At 38.8% G+C, this 24494-nt stretch overlaps 1 protein-coding gene across 2 annotated transcripts in view; it reads right to left on the bottom strand.

Annotated features, from left to right (window-relative positions):
• The window catches only part of ANKRD31 (ankyrin repeat domain 31), a 216026-nt gene that overhangs the window by 103879 nt on the left and 87653 nt on the right, over window positions 1-24494 (bottom strand). The gene's annotated exons all lie outside the window — the stretch shown is intronic.

Genomic DNA, 24494 nt, shown 5'->3' with positions numbered 1-24494 from the left:
ATTTCCTTGTATCTCATTATAAAAACTATTAAAATTGTAACGAGGACAGAACAGCCTAGAAGAGATTTTCTGGCTTGGTGCCTATAGCTTAGTGGCAAGGGTGCCAGCCACATACACTGGAGCTGGTGGGTTCAAACCTAGCCCGGGCCTGCCAACCAAAAATGACAACTACAACCAAAAAAAAGCTAAGTATTGTGGCGGGCACCTGTAGTCCCAGCTACTTGGGAGGCTGAGACAAGAGAATTGCGTAAGCCCAAGAGTTGGAGGTTGCTGTGAACTGTGACAACGTGGTACTCCACTGGGCGACATAGTGAAATTCTGTCTCAAAAAAAAAAAAAAAAAAAAGAGAGATTTTTCTCACTATTTTCCAGAACTGCTGGCCTTCTGATAATAAAGCTTGTTGGACCTAATCCCCGTCTCTACATTTGACTGACAGTAACAAGCAGCCGGACCTTGACTCTCTTCATCAGGTCACACAGTGAGGAGATTTTACACGCACACACAGAGAAAAAGGCAATGTAAAGACAAAGGAAGAGCTGAAGTGATGCAGCCTCAAGTCAAGAATGCCCTCAGCCATCAAAAGCTGAAAGAGGCAACTAGCAAAAACTTCCTTCCAGCCTCTGCAAGGAATGAAGTCCCATTAAACACTTTGACTTTAGCCCAGTGATACTATAGTAGTCACAGGAAACCAATACAGATTTTGATTTCACCAGGAAGTGAAGTGCTGTTGCAACAAATACCTAAAAATGTGGGAGTGGTTTGGAACTGCAAGACGGATAGAGTTAAAAGAACTTAAAGGCAAATTAAAGAAAAGCCTCAACCACCTTAAACAGATACTTGGTAGAAATACGGATTTTTAAAGGCTCTAGTAGCGAGGGCTCACAATGAATACAGTAGAAAAACCCTTTAAAGGCTCTAGCAGCGAGGGCTCACATTGAATACAGTAGAAAAACCCTGTATCATATAGAGATTACAGATATCATCATAAATAGAATGTTGGCAAGAAAATGAACACTAAAGGCACTGTTGGCAAGGGCTCAGAAGGAAATCTAAAACACATTTTTAGAAACTAGAGGAAAGGATATCCCTTGTTACATCACAAAATAAAAATTCTAGATGTGTCACAAGAATGGAGAAGCATGAATCCTATGTACTCAATTTTGATATGAGGACAATTAATGACAATTAAGGTTACTGGGGGGGAAGGAAAAGCAGAAAGAGGGAAGGAGGGAGGTGGGTGGGGCCTTGGTGTGTGTCACACTTTATGGGGGCAAGACATGATTGCAAGAGGGACTTTACCTAACAATTGCAATCAGTGTAACCTGGCTTATTGTACCCTCAATGAATCCCCAACAATAAAAAAAAAAAAATTCTAGATGTGTCTAACAAGTTGAATAAAAGGAGAACTTATAAGTAATAAACTTGGATATGTAGTTTTGGTGATGTCCAAGTAAAGCATTGAGGATGCAACCTGGTTTCTTCTTGGGGATTGTAGTAAAATGTGAGAAGAAAGAGAGAAATTGAGGAAGAAAACTGTTAGGCAAAAAGGAACTAGAACTCAATGATTTGCGAAATTCTCAGTCTGTCCACACTGGAAAAGATGACAAAATTAGAGATTCACTGTAAGAAAAGTGAGCTCTGGAGAGGAGGCCAAGGATGTAGCTAGAAAGTTTTTGCTAGTGCTGAAGAAAGTAGGCACTAGCAAGGCAGGAATATAGATGGGGCTGTGGAAAGATCTGTGAAAGGCCCCCTTGTCTCCTCCTGACATACACAGGAAACTCACAAGGTTTATAAGGATTTCGAAAATGCTAGGTCAGCAGAAACACTGCACACATGGACTGGAAGAGACAGGATGAAATGAAAGACTACCAAAATTCTAAAGGCAGGAAACTGGTTATTAAAAAACATCTCACCTGCAAATATGTGCTACCTTTCAAAAGAAAAAGAAGGATCATCCTAAGAGCAGAATCTCATGCTGAGAGTTAGCAATAAGTGGAGGGAAACAGCTGACTATGACTTAACAAAGGCTGACTAGCCAGAAATGTAATAGGAAGATCAGGGAATAAGATAGTCAAAGAGAGCCCAGCTAAAACTACAGTCTTCCTAGTGGTCAGGAAGACTATCTATGTGTATGCTCAAAGGTGTATCATCTGAGGACAGACTGTAAACACCCCAATTATTAGTCCCTGGCTGAATGCAGGTGAAACTCAAAAATTCCACAAATAGTGCACATAGTCCAGAAGCCACACCAAATCCAAGAGTGAAAAACCTGGTTCAAGAAGGTTAAACACAACATCTGACCACTCAATAATTAACCATGAAATAGTCTTGAACCAAGAGTATTCCATATGAAACCAATTTAAAGATAAAAACAAGAAAAAACAATTCTGAACAGGGTCACAAGTCTGCACACTGTTGGATAAACAAACTTCACTGACTTAGTTCAGACAGTCACTAAAAAAAAGGAAACAAACAACAGGCCTATTTGGGAATATGGGTTGTGGGGGAATAAGCATAAGAGTTGCTATGTTATCTAAAATGTCAAGTTTTCAGGAAAAAAAAATAGACATGCAAAGAAAGAGTAAAGTGTGACCCAGGATAAAAAGCAGTAATAGAAACTTCTTTGAAAGGGCCTATATTTATAAACACTCCAAAATAGCTATTATAAATATATCCAAAGAACTAAAGAAAACCATGTTTAAAGAGTTAAAGAAAGGTAGGACAACAATGATATATAAAAAAGAGAATATTAGTAAAGAAATAGAAATTTAAAAGAACCAAATAGAAATTCTGGAGTTGAAAGGTGTAATAACAAAAATGAAAAATTCACTGTAGGGTTTCTTTCTTTCTTTCTTTTTATTTTTCTTTTTTTTGAGACAGAGTTTCATTTTGTTGCCCTCTATACAGTGCCATGGTGTCATAGCGCAAAGAAACCTCAAACTCTTGGGCTCAAGTGATTCTCATGCCTCAGCCTCCCAAGTAGCGGGGACTACAGGTGCTTGCCACAAAGCCCAGCTATTTTTACAGACGAGGTCTCACTCTAGCTTAGGCTGGAATCGAACCTGTAAGCTCAGGCAATCCACCTAGCTCGGCCTCTGGGAGTGCTAGGATTACAGGAGTGAGCCACCATGCCTGTCCTCAGGAGGGTTTCAATAGTAGGTCTGAGCTCACGGAAGAATTAGTGAACTCGGAGATAGATTAATGAAAATTAAACAATTAGGAGAACAGACTAAATAATTAAGGATAATGAATAAAATTAGAGAAATATGTGACAGCATAAAGCATACCAACATAGACATAATGGAAATTCCAGAAAGACAAGAAAGAGAAAAAAAAAAACAGAAAAATATTTGAAAAAATAATGGCTCAAAATGTCCCAAATTTGATGCAAAGCATCAATCTAAACATCTAAGAAGCTCAACATGCTCCAAATAGGATAAACACAGAGATATGCATCCAAACATAATCTCAGATCACAGTGGAATAAGATTAGAAATAACTCCAACAGAAACACTCAATTCTATGCAAAGTCACAAAAATTAAACTATTGCTGAATGAATGGCTCAGCACCCTTAGCAAAGTGGTTACACCACCAGCCACATACAATGAGGGTGGTGGGTTCGAACCCGGCCTGGGCCAGCTAATCAATTGCAACAAAAAAAAAATAGCCAGACATTCATGGTGGGTGCCTATAGTCCCAGCTACTTGGTAGGCTGAGGCAAGAGAATCACTTAAGCCCAAGAGTTGGAGGTTGCTGTGAGCTGCGATGCTACAGCACTCTACCGAGGGTGACATGGTCAGACTCTGTCTCAAAAAAAAAAAAAAACAAAAACACTATTGCTGAATGATTTGGGGATCAAAGAGTAAATTAAGATGAAAATGAAAAGATTTCTTGAACTAAATGACAATGGGCACACAAGTTATTAAAATTAATGGGATTCTGCAAAAGCAGTCCTAGAAAAAATCATAGCCTTAAATGCCTATATCAAAAAGACAGAAAGATCACAAACAATCTAAAGAACTGTCTCAAGGAACTAGAAAAAGAAGAGCAAACTTACCCAAAACTCACCAAACAGAAATAACGAAAGTCAGAGCAGAACCAAATGAAATTAAAAACAAAAACCCCCTGGAGATTAATGAAACAAAAAGTTGGTTCTTTGAAAAGATAAACTGATAGACCCCTTGTTTGATTAACCACAAACAGAAAACAAAGGACCCAAATAAGTTCAACCAGAAATGAAGATGGAGATATTACAACTGATAGCACAGAAATACAAAGAATTGTCTGTGAATACTATAACTATCTCTAGGCACAGGTTGGGTGCAGTGTCTAATGCCTACAATCCTAGCACTCTTGGAGGCCATGGTGGATGGATTGCCTGAGCTCAGGAGTTTGAGACCAGCCCAAGAGAAAGCAAGACCCTGTTTCTACTAAAAATAGAAAACTACCGGGGTGTGGTGGTGAGCACCAATAGTCCCAGCTATTTGAAAGGGTAAAGCAAGAGGATCACTTGAGCCCAAAAGTTTGAGCTTGCCATGATCTATGACATCACAGCACTCCACCCACGGCCAGAGTGAGACTGTTTCAAAAGACAAAAAAAAAAAATCTCTAGGCACATAAACTCAAAAATATTGAGGAAATGAATAAATTCCTGTAACTACACTAACTGCCAAGACTCAATCAGGAACACATAGAACTCCTGAACAAATAACAAGGAGCAAAATTGAAGCAGCAATAAAACCTCTTCCAACTAAAAAAAGCCCTGGACAAAAGGGCATCACAGCTGAATTTTATCAGACCTGCAAAGAAGAACTGGTACCCATACTTATAGAAATGATTTCATAACATCAAGAAGAAAGAACTCCTTCCCAACTTGTTCTATGAAGTCAGTAACATCTTGATACACTTGCGCTTCAATGTTTATTGCAGCACAATTCACAATCATAAAGATATAGAATCAACCCAAGTTTTTCCTTAAGTCATAAATGGATTAATAAAATGTGATATATGTATGTAGTGTGCCATGGAGTACTATTCAGCCATTAAAAATGAATTTATACTTTTTGCAACAATCTGGGTAGACCTGCAGACCATTCTCCTAAGTGAAGTATTGCAAGAATGGAAAAAAAAAAAAAACACCACATATACTCACTATTAAATTGGAACTAACTGATTAGCACTCAGGTGCACAGATGGAAGTAAAAGTCAATGGAAATCAAGTAGGTGGAGAGGAGAGGGAGGAAGGAATGAGTGAAATCATGCCTAATGGATACAATGTACAGTATCTGGGTGATGGAAACACTTATAACTTTGACTCAAGCAGTACAAAAGCAGTCCATATAACTAAAACATTTGTGCATCCTATAATAGTCTGAAATTTTTTAAAAAAGAAATAATATAGGTAACTGTTTGGGTTGAAAGCAAGTAATGATAGTTCAAATCCTCATGAAAAAAAACAAAGCACTTTGTTTTGTGCTTGTAGCTTGTAGCTCAGCGGCTAGGGCACCAGCCACATATACTGGAGGTGGCAGGTTCGAGCCCAGCCCAGGTCAGCTAAACAACAATGACAACTACAACCAAAAAAATACCCAGGTGTTGTGGCGGGTGCCTGTAGTTCCAGCTACTTGGGAGGCTGAAGCAAGAGAATCACTTCAGCCCAAGAGTTTGAGGTTGCTATGAGCTGTGATGCCACGGCACTCTACGAAGGGCGACATAATGAAACTTTGTCTATAAAAAAAGAAAAAAAAAGGGAAAAAACAAAGCACACCAATAAAGGTAATTATGTAAGACAAAATGATTACATATTTATTTTCCCTAACTCCCTTAACCAATTTAAAAAATGGCATAAAAATATGGGTTTTCTTTCAGAGATAATAAAAATGTTATAATTTAGATTGTGGTGATGGCTGTACAACTCTGTGCATACACGAAAACAACCAAATTGCTTTCAAGGCCTGACAATTAAGTTCATGAACTTGCCACTGTGAGCTTACATTGGCAGCACTACACAAACAGCTCCATAAGGTTTCATAACCTTGGTGCATTCATACATCTCACTGCATACAACATGTGGTGGTGTCTTACTGAGTGGCATTTATTATTATTATTGTGTGCTTTTTTGTGCTATCATGAAAATGTTGAAACCTGAATTAAAACAACAAACATTTAATTTCTTGTTAAACTTGACAAGAGTGAAAGTAAAACCAGGGACATGTTAGTCCAAGTTTATGGGGATAATGCCATGAAGAAAGTATTAGTGTACAAATGGATTAAATGTTTTTCTGAGGGGAAAAAAACCATTACTGATTACGAGAGGTCAGAGTGGACAGTAACAAACAGAACTGATGAAAACATTGCAAAAATTCATCAAATTGTGCATCAAAACCATTGGCTGACTGTGTAAAGTATTAGGTGCTGAAACTCTTCCCAAACTTCCCCTCCCAGAACAAAAGGCTTACCCGGCCCTGCCCCAAGAGTTCTGCCAGAAAAGACCCTAGCTCACCAAAGCCTTCCAGCAACCCGTGGGATCTCCTTCCCCCTATGCTCAGTATAAAGACAAGCCCCCAAATATTCTCGGTATAACTGCCATCTTTGCCCAGGTGGGCCTCCGTCCTCTTTCATGAAACTTGTCCTGAACCTCTCCTAGTCTCATCTCCGGATGCACTGCTGAACCCCTTTCAAGAGTAAAGTAGATCAAGTAAACACCAATAGAAAAACAGTTTTAAAAATCTTGACTGAAAATTCTGGCACTGAGAGAGGATACCCAGAAAAAGTAAGGTCTGAAAGAACAAAAGGCTTCTCACAGGAGCCCAAAGACACTCCTGCAAAGTCCTCTCTCTGGTGACTCTGCTCTTAGGAATCTGCAGAAACTTCACTTCCTAGGACCTTGAAACTGATGCTTGCTTTCACTTCTGAAGAAGCCTACGATCCTGTAAAAGCCTGCACCTGCCTTCTTCAGCTTGATTCAAACTGACCAATGAGAAGGGTACCCGTGGACAAGGAACCCTGTAGAAAGGAAAGGACAGAGATAGTCTGTTGGGGAGCTCAGTCATTTTCGGACTCTGCCAGCTGAAATAAATCCCTTCCTCTTTTAAACATGGGTGTTTCTTTCACTCCATCAGGTCTTGTATCCTGCAACAGCACAAGAAAGGTGTGGTTGAATCATGACAATGCACCAGTTCATATGGCACTGTCTGTGAGGAAGTTTTCAGCCAGTAAAAAAACAAATACTGAAACACTCTCCCTACTCACCTGATCTGCCCCCTCCTCCCAATGAGTTTTTCTTTATCTGAAGATAAAGGAATTATTAAAAGGAAGACTTTTTTTTTTTTTTTTACAAAGTTTCACTCTGTCCCCCTGGGTAGAGTGCTGTACCATCATAGCTCACAGCAACCTCAAACTCTTAGCCTTGAGCAATCTTCTTGTCCCAGCCTGCCGAGCAGCTGGGACTACAAGTGCCCACAAAATCCCTGAGTAGTTTTTTCTAATTTTAGTAGAGACAAAGTGTCGCTCTTGCTCAAGCTGGTCTCAAACTCCTGAGCTCAAGCAATCTGCCCATCTCAGCCTTCCAGAGTACTAGGATTACAGGTGTGAGGCACTGCACCTAGCCAAAAAGGAACACCTTTTTTTTGAGACAGAGTCTCACTTTCTTGCCCTCAGTAGAGTACTGTGGTGTCATAGCTCACAGCATTCTGAAACTCTTGTGCTAAAGTGATTCTCTTGCTTCAGCCCTCCCAAGTAGCTGGGATTACAGGTGTCTGCCACAATGTCCAGCTACTTTTACAGATGGATGGGGTCTTGCTCTGGCTTAGGCTGGTCTCAAACCTGTGAGCTCAGGCAATCCACCAGCCTCAGCCTCCCAGAAGGCTACGATTACAGGCATGAGTCATCATACTCATTCCTAAAAAAGGAAGGCATTTTGATGAAATTCAGGACATCAAGGGTAATTTGACCACAGCTCTGATGGCCTTTCCAGAAAGAGTTCCAAAATTGCTTTGAAGGATGAACTAGGAACTGGTGTCAGTGCATTGCTTCCCAAGGAGAGTACATTGGAGGTGTTATTTAACAAGAGGTATGTAGCACTTTTTCGAGGACAAGTTCATGAACTTAATTGTCAGACTTTTACTTCAAATGGGTGAATTTTATGATATGTGAATTATATAATAATAAATACATTTTCAAAAGGTGAATGAATTCTAATAGCTTTTCTCCATACCTAATCTTGTTTCCCCAAATCTTTACTTTGAAAAGTTTCAAACACATAAAAGGCTGAAAGAACAATACAATGGACACCTATATACTCTCCACTTGGAGTCAACAATTAACATTTAGTTTTCTCCCCTATAAACATATATGCATACACTTATCTACATGTGTGAATACATAAATATATACATAAAAACGGCAACCTATTTGAAAATAACCTATAAATACAATGACATTTTATCTCTAAATACTTCGGTATGCACTTCCTAAGCACTTACTTTTTTTCTTTTATTGTTAAATCATAGCTGTGTACATTAGGGCAATCAAGGGGTACAATGTGCTGGTTTCATATACAATTTGAAATATTCTTATCAAACTGTTCAACGTAGCCTTCATGGCATTTTCTTAGTTATTGTATGTAGACATTTGTATTCTGCATTTAGTAGGTTTCAGTTGTACCCATTCTACGATGCACCGTACGTGCAGCCCCACCGTTTACCCTCCCTCCAACCTGCTCTCCGCCCTCCCTTCCCCACACTTGGCCCTTTCCGCATATTCTTGTGCTATAGTTGGATTATAGCCTTCATATGAAAGCTATAAATTAGCTTCATAGTAGGGCTGAGTACATTGGATACTTTTTCTTCCATTCCTGAGATACTTTGCTAAGAAGAGTATGTTCCAGCTCCATCCATGTAAACATGAAAGAGGTAAAGTCTCCATCTTTCTTTAAAGCTGAATAATATTCCATGGTATACATGTACCACAATTTGCTAGTCCATTCGTGGGTTGATGGGCACTTGGGCTTCTTCCATGACTTAGCAATTATGAATTGGGCTGCAATAAACATTCTGGTACAGATGTCTTTGTTATATTGTGATTTTTGGTCTTCTGGGTATATACATAGTAAAGGAATTACAGGATCGAATGGCAGGTCTATTTTTAGATCTCTAAGTATTCTCCAAACATCCTTCCAGAGGAACATATTAGTGTGCATTCCCACCAGCAGTGTAGAAGTGTGCCCTTTTCTCCACATCCACACCAACATCTCTGGTTTTGGGATTTTGCTATGTGGGCTACTCTTACTGGGGTTAGGTGATATCTCAAAGTAGTTTTGATTTGCATTTCTCTGATGATTAGGATGATGAGCTTTTTCTCGTGTGTTTGTAGATCATGTGTCTGTCTTCTTTAGAGAAGTTTCTCTTCAAGTCCTTTGCCCACCCTGAGATGCGATCACTTGTTCTTTTCTTGCTAATATATTTGAGTTCTCTGTGGATTCTGGTTTTTAAAACCTTTATCGGAGGTATAACCTGCAAATATTTTCTCCCATTCTGAGGGTGGTCTGCTTGCTTTACTTACTATGTTCTTGGCTGTGCAGAAGCTTTTTAGTTTGATCAGGTCCCAGTAATGTATTTTTGATACTGCTTAAATTGCCTGGGGAGTCCTCCTCATAAAATATTCACCCAGGCCTATTTCTTCTAGAGTTTTCCCTGCACTTTCTTCTGGTATTTTTATAGTTTCATGTCTTAAGTTTAAATCTTTTATCCAGTGAGAGTCTATCATAGGTGATGGTGAAAGGTGTGGGTCCAGTTTCAGTCTTTTACAGATTGCCAGCCAGTTCACCCAGCACCATTTGTTAAATATTAGGGAATCTTTTCCCCACTGAATGTTTTTAATTGGCTTGTCAAAGATCAAATAACGGCAAGTAGCAGGGTTCAACTCTTGGTTATCTATTTTGTTCTATACATCTACCTCTCTGTTTTTGTGCCAGTACCATGCTGTTTTGATCACTATTGATTTATAGTACAGTCTCAGGTCTGGTAGCGTGATTCCTCCTGCTGTGTTTTTATTGCTGAATAATGTTTTAGCTATTCGAGGTTTTTTCTGATTCCATATAAAACGAAGTATTATTTTTTCAAGATCTTTAAAGTATGACAATGGAGCTTTAATAGGAATTGCATTAAAATTATATATTGCTTTGGGTAGTATAGACATTTTAACATTGTTGATTCTTCCCAGCCATGAGCATGGTATGTTTTTCCATTTGTTAACATCTTCAGCTATTTCTTTTCTTAAAGTTTCATAGTTCTCTTTATAGAGATCTTTAACGTCCTTTGTTAGATAAACTCCCCAATATTTCATCTTCTCTGGCACTACTGTGAAAAGAATAAAGTCCTTGACTATTTTCTTGGCTTGGCTATTGTTGGTATATATAAAGGCTACAAATTTATGGGTGTTGATTTTGTAGCCTGAGACATTGCTGTATTCCTTGATCACTTCTAAAAGTTTTGTAGTAGAATCCCTAGTGTTTTCCAGATATACAATCATATCATCTGCAAAGAGTGAAAGTTTGATCTCTTCTGACCCTATGTGGATACGCTTGATCGCCTTTTCTTTCCTAATTGCAATGGCTAAAACTTCCATTACAATGTTAAAGAGCAATGGAGACAATGGACAACCTTGCCTGGTTCCTGATCTAAGTGGAAATGATTTCAATTTAACTCCATTCAATATGATATTGGCTGTGAGTTTGCTGTAGATGGCCTCTATGAGTTTAAGAAATGTCCCTTCTATACCAATTTTCTTAAGTGTTCTGATCATGAAGGGATGCTGGATATTATCAAAAGCTTTTTCTGTATCAATTGAAAGAATTATATGGTCCTTATTTTTTAGTTTATGTGCTGAATTACATTTATAGATTTCCGTATATTGAACCAGCCTTGAGACCCTGGGATAAATGCCACTTGGTCATGGTGTATAAGTTTTTTGATGTGCTGTTGGATTCTGTTTGTTATAATCTTACTGAGTATTTTTGCATCAATATTCATTAGTGATATTGGTCTATAATTTTCTTTTATTGTTGGGTCTTTCCCTGGTTTAGGAACCAAGGTGATGTTTGCTTCATAGAATATGTTGGGTAATATTCCTTCTTTTTCTATATTTTGGAAGAGGTTTAATAATATAGGTACTAGTTCTTCTTTAAAGGTTTAGTAGAATTCTGATGTAAAGTTGTGGAAGGCTGACACCACAGCATCTATTTTGTAGGCCAAGTGCCATTTCCCATACTAACAGACTTATGTTTCTATTTTCCTGCAAACGCTAGGCCTCTTCTCATAAATCATGTGAGCAAAACTTGGAAACTTGCCGGTGAGAATTTTCTGTGTGGCCAGGTGCTGTGGCCAGGTTGCTTGGATACCCAGTGACGCAAACCTCATCCTTCACCCACCCTTATATACCCTGAGACAACATTGTAATAAACGAGACTTGATCAGACTCCTGTCTTGTCTCCATTCTTCGCGCCCCTTGCTCCTTCCCATTCTCACCCCCTCCTTAGGTATCCCTGTCGACTGACCCACGGGCCGGGTCATAAAGTCATCTAGTCCTGGGCTTTTCTTTTTAGGGAGATTTTGTATAGTTGATGCTATTTCAGAACTGGAGATAGGCCTGTTCAACATTTTCACTTTGTTCTGGCTAAGTCTTGGTAGGTGGTGTACTTCCAGGTACTGGTTGATTTGTTTCAGATTTTCATATTTCTGAGAGTAAAGTTTCTTGTAATATTCATTAAGGATTTTTTGAATTTCTGAGGGGTCTGTTGTTATTTCATCTTTACCATTCCTGATTGATGAAATTAGAGATTTTACTCTTTTTTTCCTGGTTAGGTTGGCCAAAGGTTTATCTATTTTATTGATCTTTTCAAAAAAACAACTTTTGGATTTATTGATCTGTTATATAATTCTTTTGTTTTCAATTTCATTTAATTCTGCTCTGATTTTGGTTATTTCTTTTCTTCTGCTGGGTTTGGGGTTGGAATGTTCTTCCTTCTCCAGTTGCTTGAGATGTCCCATTAAGTTATTAACTTCCTCTCTTTCCATTTTCTTGAGGAAGGCCTGCAGTGCTATAAATTTGCCTCTTAGGACTGCCTTTGCAGTATCCCAGAGGTTCTGGTAATTTGTGTCTTGATTGTTGGTGTGTTCCAAAAATTTGGCGATTTCCTTCTTAATCTCGTCTATAACCCATCTATCCTTCAGCATAAGGTTATTTAGCTTCCATGTTTTTGTATGGGTATGCAGATTCCTGTTGTTAGAGTTCAACTTTTATTCTAAGAAGGTCTGAAAAGATGCAAGTAATAATTTCTATGTTTTTAAAGTTGCTGAGGTTAGATTTGTGGCCTAGGATGTGGTCGATTTTGGAGTATGTTCCGTGGGCTGATGAGAAGAATATGTATTTAGTTGTGTTGGGATGAAATGTTCTGTAGATGTCTGTTAAGTCCAGATGTTGAATGGTTAAGTTTCAATCTAAAATTTCTTTGCTTAGCTTCTTTTTGGAGGATCTATCCAGCACTGCTAAAGGGGTGTTAAAATCTCCAACTACTATGGAACTGGAGGAAATCGAGTTGCTCACATCTGTTAGAGTTTCTCTTATAAATTGAGGTGCGTTCTGGTTGGGTGCATAAATATTAATAATTGAAATCTCATCATATTGAGTATTATCTTTAACAAATATGAAGTGTCCATCCTTATCCTTCCTTATTTTGATTGGTTCAAAGCCTATTACAACTGCAAATAGGATTGCAATGCCTGCTTTTTTCTGCTTTCCATTTGCCTGGAGTATAGATGACAATCCCTTCACCTTGAGTCTACATTTGTCTTTTAATGTAAAGTGAGATTCTTGTATGCAGCAGATATCTGGCTTGAGTTTTTGTATCTATTCAGCCAACCTGTGCCTCTTTAGAGGACAATTTAAACCATTCATATTGAGAATATTGATAAGCCTTTTGAGAGTTAGGTGGACATTTTTAATCCTTTTGCGACTATGGAAGTTGGAATTTGATCAAAATTTTCTGGGTGGGTTTAATTTTGTGGTGGAGGATTACGCTGGTCTTTATGGAGGATAGGTCTGAGAATATCCTAGAGAGCTGGTTTGGTTATGGCAAATTTCTTCAACATGTAAATGTCATTAAAGTATTTAATTTCTCCATCATAAATGAAACTCAGTTTATCTGGGTACAGGATCCTGGGTTGAAAGTTATTTTGTTTTAGGAGATTAAGAGTCGATGACCATCCTCTTCTAGCTTGAAAGGTTTCAGCAGAGAGATCTGCAGTTATTCTAATATTCTTCCCCTTGTAGGTAATGGTTTTCTTTCGTCTGGCTGCATTCAGAATTTTCTCCTTCATATTAACTTTAGTGAAATTGATTATGATGTGTCTAGGGGATGTCTTATTCGGGTTGAGTCATGCTGGATTTCTGAAACTGCTATCTGAATTTCAGAATCTCTTGGCATGTCTGGAAAGTTCTTTCATAATCTCATGAAGAAGAGACTCTGTGCCTTGTGAAGCCACTTCATTGCTTTTGGGGATCCCTATAAGACGAATATTAGTTTTCTTAGAATTATCCCAGAGCTCTCGAGAGAGTGATCTGTTTTTGCCCTCCCATTGCTCTTCCTGTTTGAGAGTTTGAGAGCATCTGAAAGCTTTGTCTTCAATGTCAGAAATCCTTTCTTCCTCTTCCTACATTCTGTTACTGAGGGATTCTACTGTGTTTCTCAGATCTTTGAGGGCTACAACTTCTTGTCTCAATGTATCAAAATCTTTGTCATTTGGTCTTTGAATTCATTGAATTCTTGAGACATCTGTTGGGTTATTGCTTGGAATTCTAATTCGATCTTATTTGCAATCAGATTCTGAATGCGATTTCTGACATCTCAGCTATTTGTTTGTGCATGGGATCTTGTGCTATGTTTGCCCCATTGTTCCTTGGGGGAGTTGATCTACTCTGATTATTCATATTGCCAGAATATTTCTGTTGATTTCGCCTCATGATTGTTTTTCACCGTTGCCTCTGGCTGTCCTCAGAGTTGGGGAGGTGTCTCTCCAAGATTAGATCCCAGTGGGATCACTCTATTGTTGCTGGATCTTTGTAGAGAGTGACTCTTTGTAGCTCCTCTGGGGCTGCCCCAGCCAGGGAGTTCTGGTTGTGGGAGCAGCTCCAGAGTGTGACACACTCGGATTCAGCAACAGGGCGGGGGTGGGGTGGGGTGGTGCACACAGTTCTGGGAGTGCCTGGTACCCAGTGACTTTGGCACAGAGGGCCCAAGGCTCCAGCAGTCTCTGGCCAGGAGAAGGGCTCCGTGCAGAGGCAGGGAGGGCTCCGGAGGGCACGGGGCTATCAGAGTCCTTGGCCAGACAAGTGGGCTGGTGTGGAGGCAGGGAGGGTATAGGAGGGAGGACGCAGCTCCCGGAGTTCCTGGTCACGGCATGCAGAGGCCCTGCAGGCGCCGGTCATGGATTGTAGCGTCACTTGTAGGAAAGTCTGGGTAGGTGCGGGTCACAGGTTGCAGTGTAGCTCTTACTGGGGTCCAATCGCGGGTTGCGGCACCACTCATTCAGACATCCAGGAAGGTGGCAGTCTTGGGTCACAGTGCAGCTCTTACTGGGTCCAGGCTGGTGCCGATGGCAGGTGGCGGGTCGCAGAGCAGCTCTTCTGGATGTCCTGCAGACTCCGATCACAGGTCTCGGTGCAGCTCTTATGGAGGTCCGTCGGGCACTGATCGCAGGTCGAGGCAGATTTCTTCTGGAGGTCCAGGCAGACGCTGATTGCGGGTTGCGGCCCAGCTCTTCCAGAGGTCTGGTCGGGGAGTGATCGCAGGTCATGGTGCAGCCCTTCCAGAGGTCCCGCGGGTGCCCTCACTGCTTCTTTAAAGCACTTTTCACCTGCTCACAATTCTGGAGGCTGAGAGGTCCAATATCCAGACGTAGCAGATACAGTGTCTGGTGAGGGCTTGTTCTTGGTTTCAAAATCCTAAGCACATATTCTTAACACAACCATAATACCACTACCACAACTTAGACTATTAACTACAGTTCTATAATATCTTTCAGTAACTAGTCCATATTCATATTTCCCCAATTACCCCATAAACATGCAATATCTTTTTTGATGAAATAGTATTAAATCATAGTTTATATATTATATACTACTTTTATTTTTTTCATTTCTTAAGTTTTAACTTTTTTGTAAAGTCTAAGTCAGTTTTTCTTATAGAATAACCTGCATTCTGGATACATTGACTATTTCTGGGGACATTACTTATTCCATTATTTCCTACAAATGGAAGTTAGGTCAGAATGGTGTAAGAGATTTGATCTATAACTAATATTTGATACGTTTTTCACTTTTGTCTTCTGCCATAGGAAAAACTTATAAACCCCTGGTCCTTTGATTTATGAAGGGAGATAAAGATGCACAGTATCCGACCCAACTAAAAAGAAAAGATTCTCTCTGTATAGCCTATACAAAGACATATTTTATTTTTAAATAATGGTATCATCACATGTACATATGTGCCGCAGGTGATAGAAATGATGGCAGTATTATCACTCCTACCAATTTTCATAAACAAAAAACACAAACAATGTGGTTTACTAGAGAAAACTGCACTGGAAACTCTATGGTAACTCCAAATGCTACTGTCTATTCATTCCTACTGTTTTTATCATCTCAACCCTTATGATCAAATGATCCATATCATGGAAGAGGTACAAAAAATTACAGCTGTGAAAGTGTAAGATATTGAGTCATAACAGAGGACACTATGTAATTGGAAAAGCTACAAAATGTCCAAAATGCCATACCATATCAAGGGACAATATGATGCAAATGCTTTAACAATTATAAGACTCAGCAACTGATAATTCTGCTTTTGAAGCTACTTTACAATGGGAATATAATGCTATATAGGAAAACTAAGAGCAACAGTAGACACAATAAAATCTATAATTTGTATAACAAGGCATATACAGGAAAAGATAAAGAATTTATACCTGGGTCTCTACATTTTGTTCAGAAAAGAAAATAAAGAATACATTGCTTTCTTTTAGGAAAAGTGGTTTTACAAGAAAGTTGCCAAAAAGGGTTGTGGTGTTTATCACCAGAAGTTTTGTGTCATATAATAAACCATGCAGTATGAGAGTGATTCAGGACGAAGAAGCATGAGAAAGAGGAATAGAAGGGAGAAGACAGAGGTGACAGCCTTACTCTTCTGGTAAGGAGCATAATCCAGGCTGGTGATCCCAAGAGAGCAAATTATTACTTTGCCAACAGCTAAAACTTTGGCAGTCCAAAGTTTTGTGGATTTGTGACTATCTACATTCACCAATTCCTTCTATGGCCTGTTACTAGAAATTCTAAAGCCTCTAACTTAAAAAAAGAAAAAAAAACTCTCTTTTAACCAAAAAGTAAGAAGTAAATGACTTTAATTGAGGTTTCTCCCCCCCACACTTTAAGCCTACATTTAGGTTCTATACTGGTTATCTATTGCAAACTAACAAATTACCCAAAAGCTTAGTGGCTTGAAACAATAATAAACATGTATAACCTCACAGTTTCTGTGAATCAGGAATTTGAGAGTGACATAGGAGAGTAGATCTCTCATGAGGTTATTATAGTCAAGGTGTTGGCTGGGAATACAATCATCTAAAAACTTGACTAGGGCTAGATGATCTGTTTGTAAGATGGCTCACTAATATGCTATAGGCAAGAGCCAGGCTCACTGCCATGTGGACCTTTTCATAAAGCTGCTTGAGTAGCTGCCCGGCTTCTCTCAGAGCTAATGATCCAAGATAGAAAACAAGGACGAAACTACAATACCTATTAACCTAGCCTTAGAAGTCACATTCTGGTAATTCTCCATATCCTATTTATTATAAGCAAGTCACTAAAACTCCAACCAATACTCCTAAGGAGGGGAATCAGCCTCTATTTACTTTTGGAAAGGAGGAATGTTAAAAAAATTTCTGGACATATTTTAAAGCTACCATAGGATCTTAAACAGAACAAGCAGAGCAATTTCACTAGGTGCCTGGCATCAAAATCCTCATTTATTCAGCTCAAACAGTAGGTTCCTTAAGGAAATACAGTTCTATTTAAACCTTACTGTAAATTTTCACCTTTGGTCATACTATTCATTCAAGTGCTTTCTTTCCTCTAGAATCACCCAATAGGACAGGGGGTGAATTTTTTCTAGTACAGGTTGAGAATTCCTAATCCCCAAATCTAAAATCCAAAATGCTGCAAAATATGAAAAATTTTGAGCACTGACATGATGCTACAAGTGGAAAATTCCATACCTGATGTCATGTAAAGGGCTTGTAGTCAGAACACCGACACATACAGTTTATCTAGTAAACACAAGGGAAAAAAGACCCTCCCAGCCTCCTTCAGGTACAATATAGCTTTTATGCACATGCCCAGAGTCCTCCATGCAAGCACACCTACAATGGTACATGTGCAGACCAGACACACGAACAAGTTACCCACAATGCCTCACATGGGACTAAGACCTATTTGTATTACTAATTATTTTTGCTTATTCTCTACTCTGTGGTGTAAAGATATTATTGAAAATGTCAAAAAGCCCTGCATGAATACAGTGTAATGCAAATATCCAAAATTTTTTAAAAATCCAAAATCCTAAACACCATTGGTCCCAAGCATTTCAGTAAAGGATACTCAAACTACTCTAAGAAAGACAGTATTCTGATTATTCATCCCTAATGGGATATATTCTAAAAATAAAAAGAGCTTCCAAAAAAACTTTACTAGTTTTTCACTGTTAATAGTAATACTTGCATTGTTAGCGGTAATATTGTATATATGTTATGTGATAATTGCTGTATATTTAACATAAGAAATAAAAAGAGATATTGATCAATAAAACAAAGACTGTGGAGAATTCTGGTTCTAAAATGATGGTGTAGAAGTAAGCTGGCTTCTCTTTCCACAGCAAAACACCAAAACCAAATATACAGTACTGAGATCTTCACCACCAACAATCCAGAGCTCATGTATGAGGATCAGACAGCTCCCAGGGACACAGAAAAGAAGAAAAACTCCAAGGAGATGGAAGAAAACAAGACTTCCACATCCATGATATCCCTCCCCCTATTCTGCCAGGAACCAACCGGGCAGAAAATAATCTCTCATGTTTTTTACAGTGGAAAAATGAAACTGAGGTGGTCAACCAGCTTCCTCACCTTCCTGGGTTCCCCTATGAGAGACCTGTTCTTGCCTTAAGCCACCAGTAGTATCATAACTGCCTGAAGGGAGAAATATCCCTGAGAACAGGCAGATACAAATGGGGGTCAGGGGGTGGGACTACTATCCCCAGCCCAGAAACCCTGCCCAATAACTTAGCCAAAGGAGCTACCAAATCAGAATGCTATAAGAGGCATAGTCCCTAGATCCCCTGGCACAAACACCTAGTCAGCCTTCCCACAATGTCAAGATAATCAGTTTTGGAACTCCTCCATTTGGGACAGCGCTCCCTCCATTTACTATAGCCAATGTTGAGACTGGGCTTAGGTACCATTTACAGATGAAAAAGAGAGGAGGCAATGACCTAGCAGAGAAGATTTTCTAAGCAAATACATTCAATAAAAACTAATGTAAGCCAGACAGAGAAAACTGGAATAAATAATCTTTAGTGCAAAGACATATGCCCATAAGAAACAACAGCAAACAGGGAATCATGATCTCAAAAAGACAAAGCAAAAATCCAGTGACTAATCCCAAAGAGATAGCAATTTTCAGGTCAAGAATTCCAGGTAACATGTAGAAGACTGAAACTGGACCCACACCTTTCACCATCAACTAAGATAGACTCTCGCTGGATTAAAGATTTAAACTTAAGACATGAAACTATAAAAATACTAGAAGAAAGTGCAGGAAAAACTCTTGAAGAAATCGGCCTTGGTGAATATTTTATAAGGAGGACCCCCCAGGCAATTGAAGCAGCATTAAAAATACACTACTGAGTCCTGATCAAACTAAAAAGTTTCTGCACAGCCAAGAACACAGTAAGTAAAGCAAGCAGACAACCCTTAGAATGGGAGAAGATATTTGCAGGTTATGTCTCTGACAAAGGTTTAAAAACCCAGAATCCACAGAGAACTCAAACAGGGTATTAGCAAGAAAGAACAAGTGATCCCATCTCAGGCTGGGCAAGGGACTTGAAGAGAAACTTCTCTGAAGAAGACAGGTGCATGGCCTACAGACATATGAAAAAATACTCATCATCCTTAATCATCAGAGAAATGAAAATCAAAACTGCTTTGAGATATCATCTAACTCCAGTAAGATTAGCCCATATCACAAAATTCCAAGGCCAGAGATGTTGGCGTGGATGTGGAGAAAAGGGAACACTTCTACACTGCTGGTGGGAATGAAAATTAATACATTCCTTTTGGAAAGATGTTTGGAGAACTCTTAGAGATCTAAAAATAGACTTGCCATTCAATCCTACAGTTCCTCTACTAGGTATATATCCAGAAGACCAAAAATCACATTATAACAAAGATATTTGTACCAGAATGTTTATTGCAGCCCAATTAATAATTGCTAAGTCATGGAAAAAGCCCAAGTGCCCATCGATCCACAAACCGATTAATAAATTGTGGTATATGTACACCATGGAATATTATGTAGCCTTAAAGAAAGATGGAGACTTTACCTCTTTCATGTTTACATGGATAGAGCTGGAACATATTCTTCTTAGTAAAGTATCTCAAGAATGGAATAAAATGTATCCAATGTACTCAGCCCTACTATGAAACTTATAACCTAAGAATATGCGGAAGGGGGAGAGGGAAGGGGGAAGGATGGGCGGAGGGAGGGTGATTCGTGGGACCACACTTACTGTGCATCTTACAAGGGTACATGTGAAACTTACTAAACGTAGAATGTAAATGTCTCAAAAAATAACTAAGAAAATGCCAGGAAGGCTATGTTAACCAGTGTGATGAAAATATGTCAAATGGAATATAAAACCAGTGTATGGTGCCCCACGATTGCATTAATGTACACAGCTATGATTTAATAATAAATTACATAACCTTTTCCAAAACATAGTAACTAGTAACTATATAATATAACTTTTGCAAAACAGAGAAAAAGAAGGAATACTTCCCAACACATTCTATGAGGCAAATATCACCCTGATCCCCAAAGCAGGAAAGGACCCAACAAAGAAAGAAAACTATAGACCAATATCATCAATGAATATCAATGCAAAACTATTCAGTAAGATCCTAGCAAACAGAATTCAACAACACATCAAAAAAATTGTATACCATGATCAAGTTGGTTTTATCCCAGGGTTATAAGGTTGGTTCAACATACATAAATCCATAAATACAATATATCACATAAATAAAATAAAAAAACAAAGACTGTATTATTCTCCTAATTCATGCAGAAAAAGCTTTTGATAGTATCCAGCACCCTTTCATGATCAGAACACTTAAGAAAATAGGCTTAGAAAGGTCATTTCTGAAACTGATAGAGGCCATATACAGCAAACCCATAGCCAATATCATACTGAATGGAGTAAAATTGAAAACATTTCCACTCAGATCAGGAACGAGGCAAGGATGCCCATTGTTTCCACTCCCATTCAACATAGTAATGGAAGTCTTAAGCCATCACGATCAGGCAAGAGAAGGTGATCAAGGGTATCGAAATGGGGCCAGAGGAGAACCAACTCTAACTCTTGGCAGATATGATCGTATACCTGGAAAACCCCAGGGACTCAACTACAAAATTCTTACTAGTGATCAAAGAATACGGCAGTGTCTCAGGATACAACATCAATACTTACAAATCAGTAGCTTTTAAATATGCCAACAATAGTCAAGCTGAAAATATAGTCAAGGACTATATTCCTTTTACAGTAGTGCCAAAGAAGATGAAATATCTGGGAATTTACCTAACAAAGGATGTGAAAGATCTCTATAAAGAGAATTATGAAACCCTGAGAAAAGAAATAGCTGAAGTTGTTAACAAATGAAAAAACATACTGTGCTCATGGCTGGGAAGAATCGACATTGTTAAAATGTCAATACTACCCAAAGCAATCTAGAGATTTAATGCAATCCCTATTAAAGCACCATTGTTATGCTTTAAAGAGCTTGAAAAAAATAATACTTTGACTTATATGGAATCAGAAGAAACCTTGAATAGCAAACATATTACTCAGAAATAAAAACAAATCAGGAGGTATCACATTACCAGACTTCAGGCTATACTATAAATCTATGGTGACCAAAACAGCTTGGTACTGGCACAAAAAAAGAGAGGTAGATTTATGGAACAGAACAGAACACCAAGAGATGAACCCAGCCACTTATTGTCATTTGATCTTTTATAAGCCTATCAAAAACATTCATTGAGGGAAAGATTCCCTAACAAATGGTGATGAGTGAACTAGCTGGCAATCTGTAGAAGAGTGAAACTAGACCCTCATTTCTTGCCATTAACAAAAATTGATTCTCACTGGATAAAAGATTTAAACTTAAGACATGAAACTATAAAAATAGTAGAAGAGAGTACAGGGGAAACACTTGAAGAAATTGGCCAGGGAGAATATTTTATGAGGAGCTCGCCCCTGGCAATTGAAAAAACACCAAAACGGGGCTGCGCCTGTGGCTCAGTTGGTAAGGCGCCAGCCCCATGTACCGAGGGTGACGGGTTCAAACCCACCCCGGCCAAACTGCAACCAAAAAATAGCCGGGTGTTGTGGCGGGCGCCTGTAGTCCCAGCTACTCGGGAGGCTGAGGCAGGAGAATCACTTAAGCCCAGGAGTTGGAGGTTGCTGTGAGCTGTGTGAGGCCACGGCATTCTACCGAGGGCCATAGAGTGAGACTCTGTCTCTACAAAAAAAAAAAAAAAAAGAAAAAACACCAAAAATACATTACTGGGATCTAATCAAACTAAAAAGCTTCTGCACAGCCAAGAAAGAGTACAGTAAGTAAAGCAAACAGACATCCTTCAGAATGTGAGAAGATTTTTGCAGGTTACGCTTCTGTCAAAGGTCTGATAACTAGAATCCACAGAGAACTCAAACTAATCAATAAGAACAAATAACCTCATTTCTATATGGGCAAGAGACTTGAACAGAAACTTCTCTGAAGAAAACAGGTACATGGAGCAGCACCTGTGGCTCAAAGGAGTAGGGCGCTGGCCCCATATACCGGAGGTGGTAGGTTCAAACCCAGCCCCGGCCAAAAACTGCAAAAAAAAAAAAAGAAGAAGAAAAGACAGGTGCATGGCCTACAAACACATGAAAAAATGCTCATCATATTTAATCATCAAGAGAAATGCAAATCAAAACCACTTTGAGATATCATCTAACTCCAGTAAGATTAGCCCACATCAGAAAATCCCAAAACTACAGATGTTGGTGTGGATGAGGAGAGAAGGGAACACTTCTACACTGCTGGTCAGATGCAAGCTAATACGGCCTTTTTGGAAAGAAGTTAGGAAAATACTCAAGGAACTAAAAGTAGACCTACCATTTGATCCTACAATTCCTCTACTAGGTATATACCCAGATGATCAAAAATCATTTTACAACAACGACATTTACACCAGAATGTTTATTGCAGCCCAATTCATAATTGACAAGTCATGGAAGCAACCCAAATGCCCATCAACCCATGAATGAATTACAAATTGTGGTATATGTATCCCATGGAATACTGTGCAGCCATAAAACGATAGAGACATCACATCTTTTACATTACCTGGATGGAGCTGGAACATATTCTTTTTAGTAAAGTATCTCAAGAATGGAAGAAAAAGTATCCAATGTATTCAATACTACTATGAAATCAATATATAATCACCTACACATTCACAGAATGGTAAAACATAACTATAGTCCAGAAAGAAGGAGGGAAGCAGAGAGAGAGAAGAAAGGTGGGGGAGGCTGGGATGAGGGAGGGTATTTGGTGGAACCTCACATGGTGTGCATAATGCAATGGTACATCTATCTCGTAACTATTAAGAATGGAGTATAATTGTCTTTCCACAACAAATAAGTAGGTGAAGAGATGGTTATGTCAATGAGCTGGATGTAAGCATTCCACATTTGTATATCAAATCAGCACACTGTACCCCATAAATGCATTAATGTTCACAGTTATGATTTCATAACCAATGAAAAAATGCTAAAATAAAAAAATTCCAGGTAGCAGTTTTAAGGAAACTCAGTCATCTCCAAGATAACATAGAAAAGCAATTCACAAATTTATTAGATCATTTAACAGAGATTGAAATCATTTTTAAAAGTTGAAATGGAAATCTCAAAACTGAGAAGTACATTTGCTAAACTGAAGAATTCTTTAGATGCTGTCTAAAAGGCTGCAAAGAGATCCAATCAGAAAACAAAACCAATGAGGTTGAAAACTGGCTATTCAAAATTACAAATTTAGAGAAGGAAAAAAAGGAACAAAGACCACCCATAGTATGTAGATAATTCCCACAAAAGACAAAATCTAAGAATTATTGGTATTTGAGGAGCTGAGCAAGAACAAGGAGTAGAAAGCTTATTCAAAGAACTAACATAAAACATTTCTAAACTTAAGAAGGATATAAACATTCATGTGTAGGAAGGTCTTACAACACCAGATTCAACCAAATTAAGACTGTGAGATGATGCCCGTAGCTCAGTGGGCAGGGTGTTGGCCACATACACTGTGGCTGGAGGGTTCGAACCTAGCCAGGGCTAGCTGAAACAACAACTACAACAAAAAATAATAGCAGGGCATTATGGTGGGTGCCTGTGGTCCCAGATACTTGGGAGGCTGAGGCAAGAGAATCACTTAAGCCCAAGAGTTTGAGGTTGCTATGAGCTGTGAAACTACAGCACTCTATCCAGGGCAATAGCTTGAGAAAGACTCTGTCTCAAAAAAAAAAAAAATAACCAAACCAAACAACAACAACAACAAATAAGACTGTTAGGGCATTTAATAATCAATCTCTCAAAGGTCAAGGATAAAGCAGTGAGACATAAGGAGCAAATAACAAATAAAGGAGCTCCAATTTACCTGGTAACAAATTTTGCAACTAAAACCATACAAGCCAAAAGGGAGTAGAATAACATATTCAAAGTGCTCCAAGAATAAAAATTATCACCCAAGCATATTGTATCCAACAAAATTTTAATTCAAATGTGAAATACAGAGAAAGACAAAAAGCTGAGAGAACTCACTACAACCAGACTTGTTTTACAAAAAATTCTAAAGGAAATTTTTCGGTTTCAAGGAAAAAAATACTAATGTGGAAAAGAAAACTTCTCGAAGTATAAAACCCATTGGTAGGGCAGTACCTGTGGCTCAGTGGGTAAGGGCGCCGGCCCCATATACTGAGGGTGGCGGTTTCGAACCAGCCAAACTGCAACAACAAAATAGCCAGGCGTTGTGGCGGGTGCCTGTAGTACCAGCTACTTGGGAGGCTG

This window comes from Nycticebus coucang, chromosome 1 (assembly GCF_027406575.1).
Source record: "Nycticebus coucang isolate mNycCou1 chromosome 1, mNycCou1.pri, whole genome shotgun sequence".
Lineage (NCBI taxonomy): Eukaryota > Metazoa > Chordata > Mammalia > Primates > Lorisidae > Nycticebus > Nycticebus coucang.
The sequence above is the reverse complement of the archived record's forward strand: the minus strand, read 5'-3'. Positions and strand labels throughout refer to the sequence as shown.